Below are 13,473 nucleotides of genomic sequence, written 5' to 3'. Positions count from 1 at the left end.
GCAGAATTCATGGTTCCGTCAATTATGGAAGTCGTCCAGGTCCTGAAGCTGCAAAGCAGCCCCAGACCATCACACTACCACCACCATGTTTGACTGTTGGTATGATGTGCTTTTTATGAAATGCTGTGTTGGTTTTATGCTAGTTAGTTTTACGTTAGATGTAACGGGACACACACCTTCCAAAAAGTTAAACTTTTGTTTTTCACAGTCCACAGAATATTTGCCCAAAAGTCTTGGGGATATTCAATATATTTTTTGGCAAATGTGAGACGAGCCTTTGTGTTCTTTTTGGTCAGCAGTGGCTTTGGCCTTGGAACTCTCCCATGGATGCCGTTTTTGCCCAGTCTCTTTCTTATTGTTGAATCATGAACACTGACCTTAATTGAGGCAAGTGAGGCCTGCAGTTCTTTAGATGTTGTTCTGGGTTCTTTTATGACGTCCTGGATGAGTTGTTGTTGCACTCTGGGAGTAATTTTGGTCAGCCGGCCACTCCTGGGAAGGTTCACCACTGTTCCAAGTTTTCTCCATTTGTAATTTTTCACGTAGGGCCAGGTAGGTTTGGACAGCTTTTTTCCCTTAATAAATGAAATCATAATTTTAAAACTGCATTTTGTATTTACTTGCATTATCTTTGTGTAATATTAAAATTTGTTTGATGATCTGAATCTTTTAAGTGTGACAAATATACAAAAAATATAAATAAAATAAAAAAACCGGAAAGGGGCAAAAACATTTTCACGCCACTGTATGTGGTGGCCAAAATTGTGAGAACACCTGACAGATCTGAAAATATTTACCTTTTTTGCCTCCAAAGCATGATTTCACTTCATAATGTTCATGAAACATGCAGATGGTTGCTCTGCGCACAACAAATATCAGATGAAGTGAGTCGTACTGTTTTTATCCACTTTGAACTTTAATATTTGGTATGTCCACCTTTTGCAGCAATAACAGCAGCACATCTCTCTGGCATATTATCGATATATTTCCTGAGAACTTCAACACTAATGTTATCTCATGCCTTCTGCAACTCAAGCCAGACAGATCTGAAAATATTTACCTTTTTTGCCTCCAAAGCATGATTTCACTTCATAATGTTCATGAAACATGCAGATGGTTGCTCTGCGCACAACAAATATCAGATGAAGTGAGTCGTACTGTTTTTATCCACTTTGAACTTTAATATTTGGTATGTCCACCTTTTGCAGCAATAACAGCAGCACATCTCTCTGGCATATTATCGATATATTTCCTGAGAACTTCAACACTAATGTTATCTCATGCGTTCTGCAACTCAAGCCAAAGGCTTTCCTTTGAATGTACAATAGATCTGTCCAGTTTATTTTTCAACTTGCCCCAAATTTACTCAATGGGGTTGAGGTCCAGACTTTGAGGTGGCCAGTCTATCATTTTCAATGTTCCAGTAGATTCCTTCCATCGCAGGTAGTTCCGGCAATAGTTAATTTTATGGGTATTGTAATGGCCAATTTAAAAATATGTATTATGTATTATATAAAATAACAAATGAATGAATGAAGGTATTAACTAATGAATAAAAAGAATGGACAAGTGAACTAGAGATTGAGAGAACAAATGAACGGATTACATAATTAACAATATATAGGCCTATATATATATATATAATCCATTTATTTCTTATCTCAATTTTTAGTACATTTGTCCATTTTTTTTCATTCATTAGTTAGTACCTTCATTCATTCATTTGTTCTTTTATTCATTAGTTAGTTCATTAAATAATAAATTGACAAATTAACAAAATTAATAAATTAACTATTGAATAAAGGAACAAATGAATGAAAAAAATAATAAATGGACAAATTAACTAAATATATATATTTTTTCATTAATACATTCATTAATTCATTTGTTCTTTTATTCATTAGTTAATTCATTAATTTGTTTATTCATTCATTAGTTAATCTATTCATTTGTTTGTTCATTAGTTAATGTGACTTCATTCATTCATTTATTCATTCATTCATTCAAACATTCTGACCAATGAACATCCCCCTCTTAATTGTAACTTAATTTTTGTTCCTAAAAGTCAGGACATTTTACCACTGGTTTAAATTACTGTATTGTATAAGCATGGCCATTTACAGACATTTGTTTTGAGCAGTGATTGTTATAACCAACATCAGATATGTTACATAATGACAAATAGTTGTTGTTCTGAACAACAAAATGTGATCAGTCCTTGTCTTTTGTGTGAGCAGGCCTTTAGATCTTTCTCCATTCAAGTGTGGCGCTTCAGCAGAAATCAGTTCACATTCTTCATCAAAGTCAACCATAATATTTACACACAGCACCAGTCAGTGGAGTGGCCAGGTTTCTGAAGTCATTGGCCAGTGTTCAGGGTTTATATGTTTCATTCTACCTTTTTGTTTTCTTGCAAGGTCACCCAACAAAGAGCTCATTTCACACTACGATGCTGTAGCGCTGCTAAGGGAGGGGTGGCAACAGTTACCTCAGCCAATCAGGCTAAAGGTCTGAATGGATGAGAGAGCCACCATTGAAACTGTAGGTTTCAGAGTGGAGCATGGTGTGATGAATGTAAACATATGGGAGCTTCAATGGTCCCACCTCTGTTCCTTCTGACTTAACGTTGACAAAAGCTCTTAAGGGATGTTAGTGTAAATGCCTACTCTATTCTAACAAGCAGGAGTATATAGAGGAATTTGACATTGACCTTCCCGAAGCTTTTTCTTTTTAAATTATAATGCAGTGAGTTTTTTTTCCAGGCTCTAACTCTGTCATCCTTAGTTGTGTGCTTACAGTTTGGAGCCATATATTGTAAAAAAAAAAATATTGACAGTCACAACTGGTACATTTTTTGGCACTACTCTCTACATACTGTATTCTGCACTTTGCATATGAGAAGTGACATTTATGTGTTCGAGTGCCCCAAGTCAAGTGTAGAGCAGCAATAGAACCAAGTTTACAAATCAGTGACAACTGAGGTTTTTCATCCATCCAAGTGCACTGTTTGTGTAAAGACATCAAAAAGAATCTGAGCTCCTCTCAAATTTTACATCAAACTAAAAGAACCGTTTTCGACAAGGGATGTTTTCGCCGTTAGGGATGAATCGAGTCAACCAATTGCAACCAATTCACACCAACTTGACGTGACACCAATTTCTAGCCTTTCACTTGAAGAGCAGCCAGATCTATTCATATGATATTGCAACAGAAGGCCCTGAAATGACATTGAGCTAAATGACACCGGTGGCCAGCAAAGGAGGCAAAAGTGACATGCATTCAATCTAGCATTGCTACACCAATACATCAAGACAAATTTCAGAGAAGGTCTGTCAAAATAATGCTCGTCTCCAGTCGAGATGGCAGTAAAAGTAACAGTCCAGAAAGCAACAGCAAAGAGCAAAGAGGAATACACAAAGACACGTTAAAAAGTTTGGGGTTGTTTTTGTTTGTAATGCTCACCTTGACTGTATTTATTTGATAAAAAAATATACCAAAACAGTAATATTGTGAAATATTATTACAATTTAAAACAACTATTTTAAATATATTTTAAATGTAATTTATTCATGTGATGGCCAAGCTGAATTTCCAGCAGTTATTAGTCTTCATTGTCACATGATCCTTCAGAAATCATTCTGATATGTTGATTTGTTGCTCAGGAAAATTTAATTATATTTAGCAATGTTGCAAATATTTGTGCTGCTTAATATTTTTGTGGAAACTATGAAATTTCTGGATCCTTTGATGAATAGAAAGTTCAAATAAAAAGCATTTAATAGTTTTTTTTGTAACAATGTAAAGGTCTTTACTGTCATTTTATCAGGTTTATGTATCTTTGCTGAATAAAATAATTTCTTTAAAAAAATGTTACTGACCACTAACTCGATCAGTTGTTATTGATATGCACGTCTATTCACAGAGAAAAAAGGGAATCTCCTGGAATGATCTTGTAGCACCCTGAATGAGTGGATCTTGTACCACCATGATTTTTTTTTTTTGGAATGCTAATAGTCTATTAGAACCTAGAAAGCTATATATTGTATTTTCTTTGAACTACTTAAAAACCAACATTCTTATTGTCTTGTTACCAAAGGTTTAATGCTCATATATTAAAATGAATCCTGTCCTCCATTTGTATTACAGTCGGTAGTCATCGTAATCATTTTGAGTTGTCGGATGGTGCCAATTAGCCACATATAGGCCGTGATACTGAATGCCAAAATATGAATGTTGCCATGAGCAATAGTTAAATGTTACTTAAATAACATATTTGAGTGCTTAATTTGCGGTTGACAGTTTATAATCAAGTATTCCAGAGAGCTCTTTAATAAAATTACCTATTCCCCACGTGATTCATTATTTTCTTAAATGCTTTCTGGACTAGAGCTGACCAAAAATCACATACTGTCTTATAACCACTTAGTGCCTTTAGCAATGTCAAAGCTTGGTCTATGAATGGAGGAAAGAAAAGGCAGAGTGAACTGCTTCAAGAGGACAATATGAAATGACTCCTGTTGTGCAGTGTTCATTAGCTTTAATTCATTAATGTGCAAATTAACCCCAGACACACAAAGACCAGTGGCGGCAACATAGAGGGGTGTTAAGAGAAGGATCTAATTCGGTCATCTAAAGGTTATGAATGAATAATTCATGAAACTTTTTATTTCCGGTTGTCACATATTACTGTGGCCCCTCTGCCCTCTTGACTAGTTTTCAGTGGCGGTGCTAAGATGGCACATTGAGAGGGAGTAAAAAATGGGAATAGTTCAGGATCCAGAGACACAGCTGTGCACTGATAGTTGGGCTCTGTATCTTTGCATCTCCGCTAGTGCATCAGGAACAGATGGGTCTCGGTTAATTGAATTATTTATTAACCAAATCTCTGAGCATATGCTGGACATTGAGCATCCTGTCTTGTCTGAGCCGCCCAGCAGTTGTCAAATTTCCGGCCTCCTCTGAAGAGCCTCCTCCGAACCGCATTCCACATCCCGAGGAGAAGAGAAAGAGGGTCAGTAAGAACAGTAGGCAGAAGTGGGACGTGCTAATGATTTACCCATTTGCCTTTGGCCATTTCGTACCACTGGCAGTTTATTTTCCTCTTTCTTCCTCCACTCTTAAGCATCGCTCCGGGCCTCCCTGTAGAAGAGGATGCCGCTTAGCTATCAGCAGTTCTGGGAGCAATAAGAATAAGACTGGTGATAAGTTTTGGCCCTCGAACTCTCCAGGGATAAGCAACATTATGTGAAGATGCCCTCCCCTTTCCAAAAACTAAAAAAGGAGCAGGAAATCACCACAATGTGCTTATCCTGACAAATGGGCCGATGATGATCCCCGATTAGCTTTGGTAGAGGTCACAATGCTCTTTTCCTATCTGCTAGAGAACACTGGCATTTAAAGACCTGGAAGGTAATAAATGTGCAGCGATAAAAGGTTTAATACTAGCAGGATCAAAAACATACTGTGTCGAAATACGCTCAATAAATAAAGCCTCCAAAACAAACCGTGCCGAATCAAATTTAAAGCCACTACGATGGTACGTTCTTATTTTGGAGTTAAATGTACGTGTTATTTGAGCACGTTCGGAGCAGACAGACAGACAGACAGTAGTTCATTCTCACCGCCGTCACAGCATAGGCCTGGAATCCTCTCTTCTCCTGTCTTCTCAAATAAAATGAAATGGCTTTGATCTTCTATCCTAACTCAGCTCTGTATAATTTCAGCAGCTGCTGAGAAACCTGCTCTCTACCTGAGTGTTTGTCAGCCTGAGCAATTTGTCTTCAGATGGATTGCACTGGGTGATAGCTTTATGGAGTCACGGCCAAAGCTTGCAGCACTGCCTGCAAAGAACAAATCTGTGATACTCACAATCATGCGAGACATGGGGAAGGAATGAAAGGGAAAGAAAGGGAAAAGGAATGAGACTGAAGGGAGAGAGAGAAGGCAATCAAATGCAGCTATTGTGGGAACCATTGTAAGGGTATCAATTACTTTGTGTCAGTCTCCAAAGACCTTCCCCTGGTAATGCTGAACACAAATACAGAACAAGATGTGAGGTAAATTATAGCTACATGGAGGTCTACAGATATACCGACACAAATACAGCAGAGAGACACTAGACTGACAGCCTGAAGGGTGAGCCCAAAGATGTATCAGACATCTGTGCGCATGTTTCACTATCGAGTGTGTGCGTTGTTAGCGCCGAGCTTCTTCTGAGAGGAGGCACCGTCTTTGGAGACTTCTGTTTTATTTAAAGTGCGCATTCTCTTGTGTTTCAAAGCTTGAGCGGATAGAATAAAATTTGCAAAACAGTTGGGGATCACTTGTACCTGCAACCCACACAGCTTGTAATTGCTCTGTGACTTCAGCTCAGCGGTGAGAGGAAAGGAACCAATTAAAAGCCAAATACGGCCTATGAGGTGTCCACTAAAAATAACCACTCAAGCAGTGTCTGCTGTGAGTTGTGACAGAAAATATGGCAGGTGGAATTTGGGGAATAGTATCCTACAGCTCTAAATAAGTGCGCTACTGTGTTGCTTTCTGATGCGAAATGAAATGTTGCAAGCAATGATTCTAAGAAAGGTGTCTGCCGTTATTTTCTCAAAGGACGAGATGTTTAAAGATCCAGGCTCTCTAGCAGCTGCATGCCAAAGACGTCTGTGGGAAATTAGGCAAGCTGAGGCTTGTTATTGTGTTGTGGCTGATGAAGCAGAGGGCTTTTTTCAGCCACCCCTTATTTCTGTTCTCCATATTAATTCAGTTAATCTTTTTGTGTCTAAACAAAGATTAATTTTCTCACTGTGTTATCTGAGGATGCAACTTTAGTAGATGGTGGATGAACACGATTTTACCAAGTTGTATGAAAATTAAAATTCTAAATGGAAATGTAGACTCTTCAGCTCTGTTCCAAAACCTAGTGATCTGCCTCATTGCCTTCTTAGACAGCTGCCTTACCCAGCATCCTGATCATCATGGAAACTCATAAGTGACTGATTTAGAAATAACTCTTTGTTCCACATACAAAACATGTGGCTAAGCTGATAAGTCAAAATAAAATAAAATAAAATAAACCATTAAAATATTACATATAAAATTAGTATTAGATCATATATCATTTTTAAATCAATATTTATTTTTATCAATACATTTCAGTAGTAGAAATGTGTAATTTATTAAAATATGTTTAGAATTTATTAGATAAAACCTTTTTTTTTATAATTGACATCTGTCTCAACTTTTCCGCCATTTTGATTTTTTTTTTTCTGAGCCCTCACTATGCATTATGGGATTTCCTTCTCCACAGAGTATACATGTGAAGCTGCCTTCACATTTCACCATAGTGTGGTATATTATGAGACCGTATGATATTTTAAGATGCTGCGGTTTACTAGGTTTTAGAACAGGGTTTTCGTCAAATTTATTTATTTATTGATTTATTTTAAAATCAATAAGTCTTAATCGACATTCGTCATCCTTGTCTGCACCTATGATGCCTTCCGATGCTCCCTCTGTAGGCAGCTCACTAGGTTTTGAAACAGTACCATGCATATGGCTTATATTACTTTGTTGATGTGACACTTTCAAGGGGTCAAGCCATCTCTCATGCTTCCCCATATTGTTATTCTTAATACCGTAATGTTCATCCTCATCACAAACGCCTCATTCTAAGTCGAGGTCAAAGTTCAATCCATCACCTTTAGTGACATGGCTAATTATGAGGTCAGAATGAGTCACAGGGAAAGATAGCCTAAGGAGTAATTTTATAGGGCCATAGGTCAAATTGATATGTGATGTTGGATCTCTTAGGGTCACAGTCTTGTTTCCCTGTCCTCTTCATGCCCGTTGCTACAAATGTCTTCAATCAGGACTCTAGGCTTATGGGAAAAAAAGCTCAATCTTTTCAAGATCTTTCACAAGTCCTCTCCACTTCTCAAATATAACCACTTCAATCCAAAAATTGTTTTAACCAGTCTTGGAACCCTTGTGCCATGCATGTGGGTGGCATATGAACGTAATTAAAATGCTATTATTGTGCTATATTTTCTCTGTGGTGGACACTTGATCCTGATGGTGGACTTCTATGCTGATTTAACTCTTCTAGCATTTAAACAAGCCTTTTTTATAAGCTTTTGACTGCTGTCCACTCTGATTAAGCCATGAGTTGTTTCTCAACAGTATGTTTTCATTTCTCATCTCCACCAGTACTTCTGAAGATTGGATGTTTGAGTGCTCTGTAATTGAGACTGAAACTTGGCCATGCATTATGGATCATAAGTACTAGACCTCATTTGAATATGCATTGCACAGTCCTCCAAAGTGGACTGCCTCTCTGTAAGAGAGCAGGAGCGCTGAGCTGAATTATGCAAAAAAAACAAACTGGATTGAGACTTGAATTTGACTCTCAAAAAATATCAATCTTCATCTGTTTGGGTGTCGTAAATCTGGTGTACTGTGTATGTGTCTCATAAAAGCAGATTGTTTCCCTCCTCCTTTTGCATTTCCACCATATCTCTGCTCACAGTAAGATGCGTGTGTGTCGATTGGACGATCGCACAAACCGAGTGAGTGAATGACTCACTCCTATCCGTTTAGTGCTGCATACAGAGAGAAGTGTTTCATCTACTGGCTTTGTCACAGGTCCAACCATGTGCCACAGCTCATCAGTTCTTGCGCCGTGTATGATGATCTTCCTCTATGGGGCTGTGAGAGCCGGAGATGCACCAGGGATGCCATGGGACTAACAAGTACATGAGTACAATGCAGTTGGGCATTGACTCACCAGCTGGCTTTCTGCTCAGTGGTGTGTCAGATCCCCTCTCTCTCATTTGAGGGCATCCCTTTCATAGGCTCCCCATGCCTGAGACTGTCACTACCAAACCATTACCCTTCATTTTGAGCAACATTAATCCTGTTGTAATGGAGATGGTGTTTTATTTACTCAGCAATGCTGTGCACACATTGAATCCGGGTTGAATTCTGTGAGTAAGAATCCGCTGATTGATTCTGCAAATGTTCAGAAAATTGTAACAAAAAAGTATTTGATCACCAGGGAATGGTGACCACTGGTATTTTTCTGAAGCGAAAGAGAACATTTTTGTTTTGTTGACCACGTTCATACACACATATTTGCTATACAGTGTGGGCACAAAAATGCCACTTGGCTGTCTCCTCCAATGATTACAGCAAAGTACAATTTATTTCCTTGACAAACAATCCTCAGGTGGTTCCTCCCTTATTCTTCAACATAGAAAAATACTTCAAAATGGTTGAAACCAGTTTGAAAGTCAGTTTGAAGTCACTATATAACGTCATCCTTACCTCACACTGTCTTATTCAAAGGCCCGTGGTGCACTACGCTTTGCATCTTCTCAGTGCCATTCCATTTGAAGTGCAGTAAAACAAAAACATCAGTGGCTGGAGGTGTTTCTCTGGAGAAATGCTTTTTAATGTTGGATTGTTTGAAGCTGCATCTCTGTGAAATTCTCATTTTAAGAGGATGCACACTGTTTTCATAGGATATGAGTGAGCAAAGTGAGCAACTGTCAAATAAGTAAAGTTTAAAATTAATACTGGTGTCAACCATCTTGGTTAGGAACAATTGATTTCTGTTTTGATACACCCACAAGTCCTATGTTCATAATGTACTTAGTGAAGGCTGCATTATTGCTCTCTGGTTGAAATAATGATGCTGGCTGTCATACGTATAGGCCTACGCTTGACAGAGGTGTAAAGAGTACCGAAAAACCATACTTGAGTAAAAGTATAGATACCTTACAGTGAAAATTACTCCACTACACGTTACAAGTCACCAATTCCAAAACACCTTGAGTAAAAGCCTTAGAGTATCTGATTTTAATAGTACTTAAGTATTTTACTCATACTAAATATAGGCTCAAAAATGCACTAGTCAAAGAGATTTGCCAGTGAAAAAGTGTAATGTTGTGGAGAAGCTGGGGAAATAGGCAGAGGCAAGGATCTATGTGCAGGTATTTAATGGAAAAACTAGAACAAACAATAAGGCAAAAACCAAAAACCAATGGGAACAAAGAACAGAATGACTGGCAAACAGACAACCATTAGGCCTACATTCAACAACTCACAAGGAACTAAAGAAAAACTAGGGCTATATATACACACGGGGCTAACAAGCTTAAAACCCCATTCACACCAAGAACGATAATTATAAAGATAACGATATTAGCGTCCACACCAGTGGACGATATCGTCTGATTATTCTAAGCGTACACTCGTCTGTCGCTTTAAATTCTCGAGCTCGTGATAGCAGGATTGATTCTGATTGGCTGTCAATGTTTTTATCGTTCATCAGCTGGAAAAAATCATTCTGAAAATGATTCCAACGATATCGTTTCTCTGTGCCTTTATCGTTATAGCTGTGGTGTCGACTCTTCTATTCTTTAATATTGAGAAAAATTTTTAGAACTATATCTTTATTGTTATCTTTATAGTTATCGTCCTTGGTGTGAACAGGCCCTAACAAGATAAGACACACCTGAGGAGACTAATCAAGGGGAACCAATGAACAAATGGACTACAAACTGACTACAAACACCACGGGAGACAGGAAGTGACATAAAAGTCCAGGGCAAGGCACAGAGAACATGTAACAAAAACAAGAAAGAGTTGATTTGTGAGGAGAGCAATCACGTTTATTTTCTAAAAGCCAAAATAAAACTGAACACCTCAAAATTACAAAACAAACAAGCAAAAAAAAAAAAACAATATACTTCAAAAAGGTCTCTTCTGTATAATGGATAAATAAAATAATGTTAAGTAAAAATTAAAAAGCCGAAGCCTTCTTGCACTGTATGTGCTGGTTTCGGCGTCATTGCTTGAAGTTTGATATTGCAAACATGTATTTGTTATCATATTATTTAAATGTATTATTGTAATATCCCTGTTGAAAAATCCAGCACATGCTGGTTAGGTTTTGAAGCATGGCTGCTGGTTTGAGCTGGTTTAAGCTGGTCATGAGCAGGAGCTAGTTGCTTAGGACCAGCTTAGAACCAGCACACGACCAGCTAAAAAACAGCTTAAACCAGCTCATGACCAGCTAAAGACTAGCTTAAACCAGCTCATGACCAGCTTGAACCAGCTCAAACCAGCAGCCATGCTTCAAAACATACCTAACCAGCATATACTGTTGTTTTTTTTTTCAACAGGGATTGTAAACTATTTGGCAGTGCAAATAGTTGTACTCTTTACTGCACTTTGTATAGTTATTTATATATAGTGGTTAATGAATCAGAAGTATTACACATTCACAGAAAATAGCTTACATCCACGTAGAAAAATGTGGATAAAGCGGTAGGTTCTGTCTTTGTATTCATAGGGCTTTTCAGTAAACCTCCAGATTTTAACCTTGATTTTGCAGAAGACGAACCAACAGGACAAATGGACTTGGGTCCACACCAAAAGCTGTAGTTGAAAAGCATCCTGAAAGCCAACACTTGCATTTAGGTTGCTAGACTGATAGATTTAGATTAGATCATAATGCGGAGCAAATGTCTAAAATGTGTTATAATTTTGCATCCTATTATTTAGCCATAGCCTTAACTGCATCCATGCGACTGAATAGCTACATTAGTGTCGTTGCTAATATCCACCCATTAGACACATATTACTGAGTTGTAAATAGAGCTGTTAAGAATAAAAAGCAAAGAGATTAAACAAAGACCCTGTTGATAGATGGTGAAAAGACTTCAGGAAAAACTTCAGAGATTCAGACACATGCACACACACATACTTGATGAACACATACCAAAACAACATCATCATCATCATAATTTTTTCCATTTAGTTTTGGGAAGTATTCTTGTGACCCTCATCTTCAAATGGTCGGAATGTGGGAATATTTTCAAGGCTCCTGCTGAAAAGTTAGAACGGTCAGGCCAAGATCAACAGAACACAAGTATATCACATTTAGCTTGTGAGAGGAGACGGTGGGAGCTCACAGTTTGTGTTCCTCCTCCCTCTCTAAATTTATATCTGCCTGGAAAATGAATCTGTATAAGGTCACACTCCAATCAGGATTCCCACAGCATTCCCGTCTAAACGTAAACTGAGAAAGCTATCAGCCTGAGCCAGTGTGTGCCTTATTGAAATAAATGAGACTTCATTAGGAGAGCAAAATAGATGGCATTGCACATTGAAATTGTCTTACTGATTTCTCACCAACACATGCCAAAATGAGGGTTGCTGTGTGTTCCCCTGATCCTGAAAAAAGGCAAGGCAGATGTTGTGTTGAAAATGTCCTTTTACAATAAATTATTGCTTCCTCCGCTTTGACTTAATAGAGGGGTAGATTCCTCCCAAAATTCAAAACAGAGGGTCTGTTCTGCCGGATTCTGTCGGAAATCTGCAGATAGATGCGCACACGTCCAGATGCCTCCTGGTTGCAGCTAGCATGGTGAAATCCAAAAATGAAATGTGCTAACAATTGAAGCCAGTGCCTCATATCTCTCGGTACTGACATTTTTATTAATTTTAACACGTGTGAAAGCAGATGAGATGGTTAAAGAGATTGACCCTAAAAAAATGGGCAAACTACAGTAGAACGGGCTGTTTTGAATTATAGGTGTGCGTGAGGTGCAAAAAAATGAGGAGAGCAACGACGATAGAATGAAAGAGGTTTAAATGGGAGCCAAATAAAAGACAGAAAGCCTGCCTGCACACATCTGGACAGAGCAGCGTGTGTTGGTTTAAACGGAACCTCATACATCAATGAGCCATTTCAGCACATTGGCTTTAAGGTTATTGGCTTTGGATGTTATAGTGAGGGCATTCGTTTTCTGGAGAAGACATCTGCTTGGATTTGGCTGCGGTGTAAACCTGGGCCTGCCTCTCCGCCTACAGTAAAGAGCTGCTCACTCCAAGGATGATAACTATAAAAATAACAGTTTAATATTCTTTCTAAATCTAAAGGTGTTCTAAGTCCACACCATAAATATAATGATAACATTTGTGCAATCACTTTTCCAGTTGATGAAAGAACATTGACAGCCAATCAGAATCTGCTACACTTTAAGCTGCAGACAACATATAAAGAATGCTTATATTAAACAGAATATTATCATCTGCTAGTGAGGATGCTAATATAGTTATTGTTCTTGGTGTAAACGGGCCCTATGGAGAGAGTGAGAGAACCATATGGGTGTTGTGGTTACTACAACAGACTGCAATTACCTACTCTGATTATTATAGTTCCCAAGCACAAAGACGACATGAGGGTTTCCATTCTGTACGCCAACTCTTTTGTATTTGGCCTTCGCTGCTGTTGTCATGGAGCCTTGAGATTGTGCATGTCTAAAGAAACCATTTTTGTGTCTGGCATGCATCTGGCGTGAGTGAGCATTATGAAATGCGACTGTTCTTAGCTTGTTAGGTGAATGTGCTTGCAGTATGTGTGCACGTGAGCCAAAGAGACTTGGAGACCTTTTCAAAACAGAACAAGCG

The sequence above is a fragment of the Sinocyclocheilus anshuiensis genome, unplaced genomic scaffold (assembly GCF_001515605.1).
Source record: "Sinocyclocheilus anshuiensis isolate Anshui unplaced genomic scaffold, SAMN03320099.WGS_v1.1 scaffold1527, whole genome shotgun sequence".
Lineage (NCBI taxonomy): Eukaryota > Metazoa > Chordata > Actinopteri > Cypriniformes > Cyprinidae > Sinocyclocheilus > Sinocyclocheilus anshuiensis.
This window is presented reverse-complemented; position numbering follows the sequence as displayed.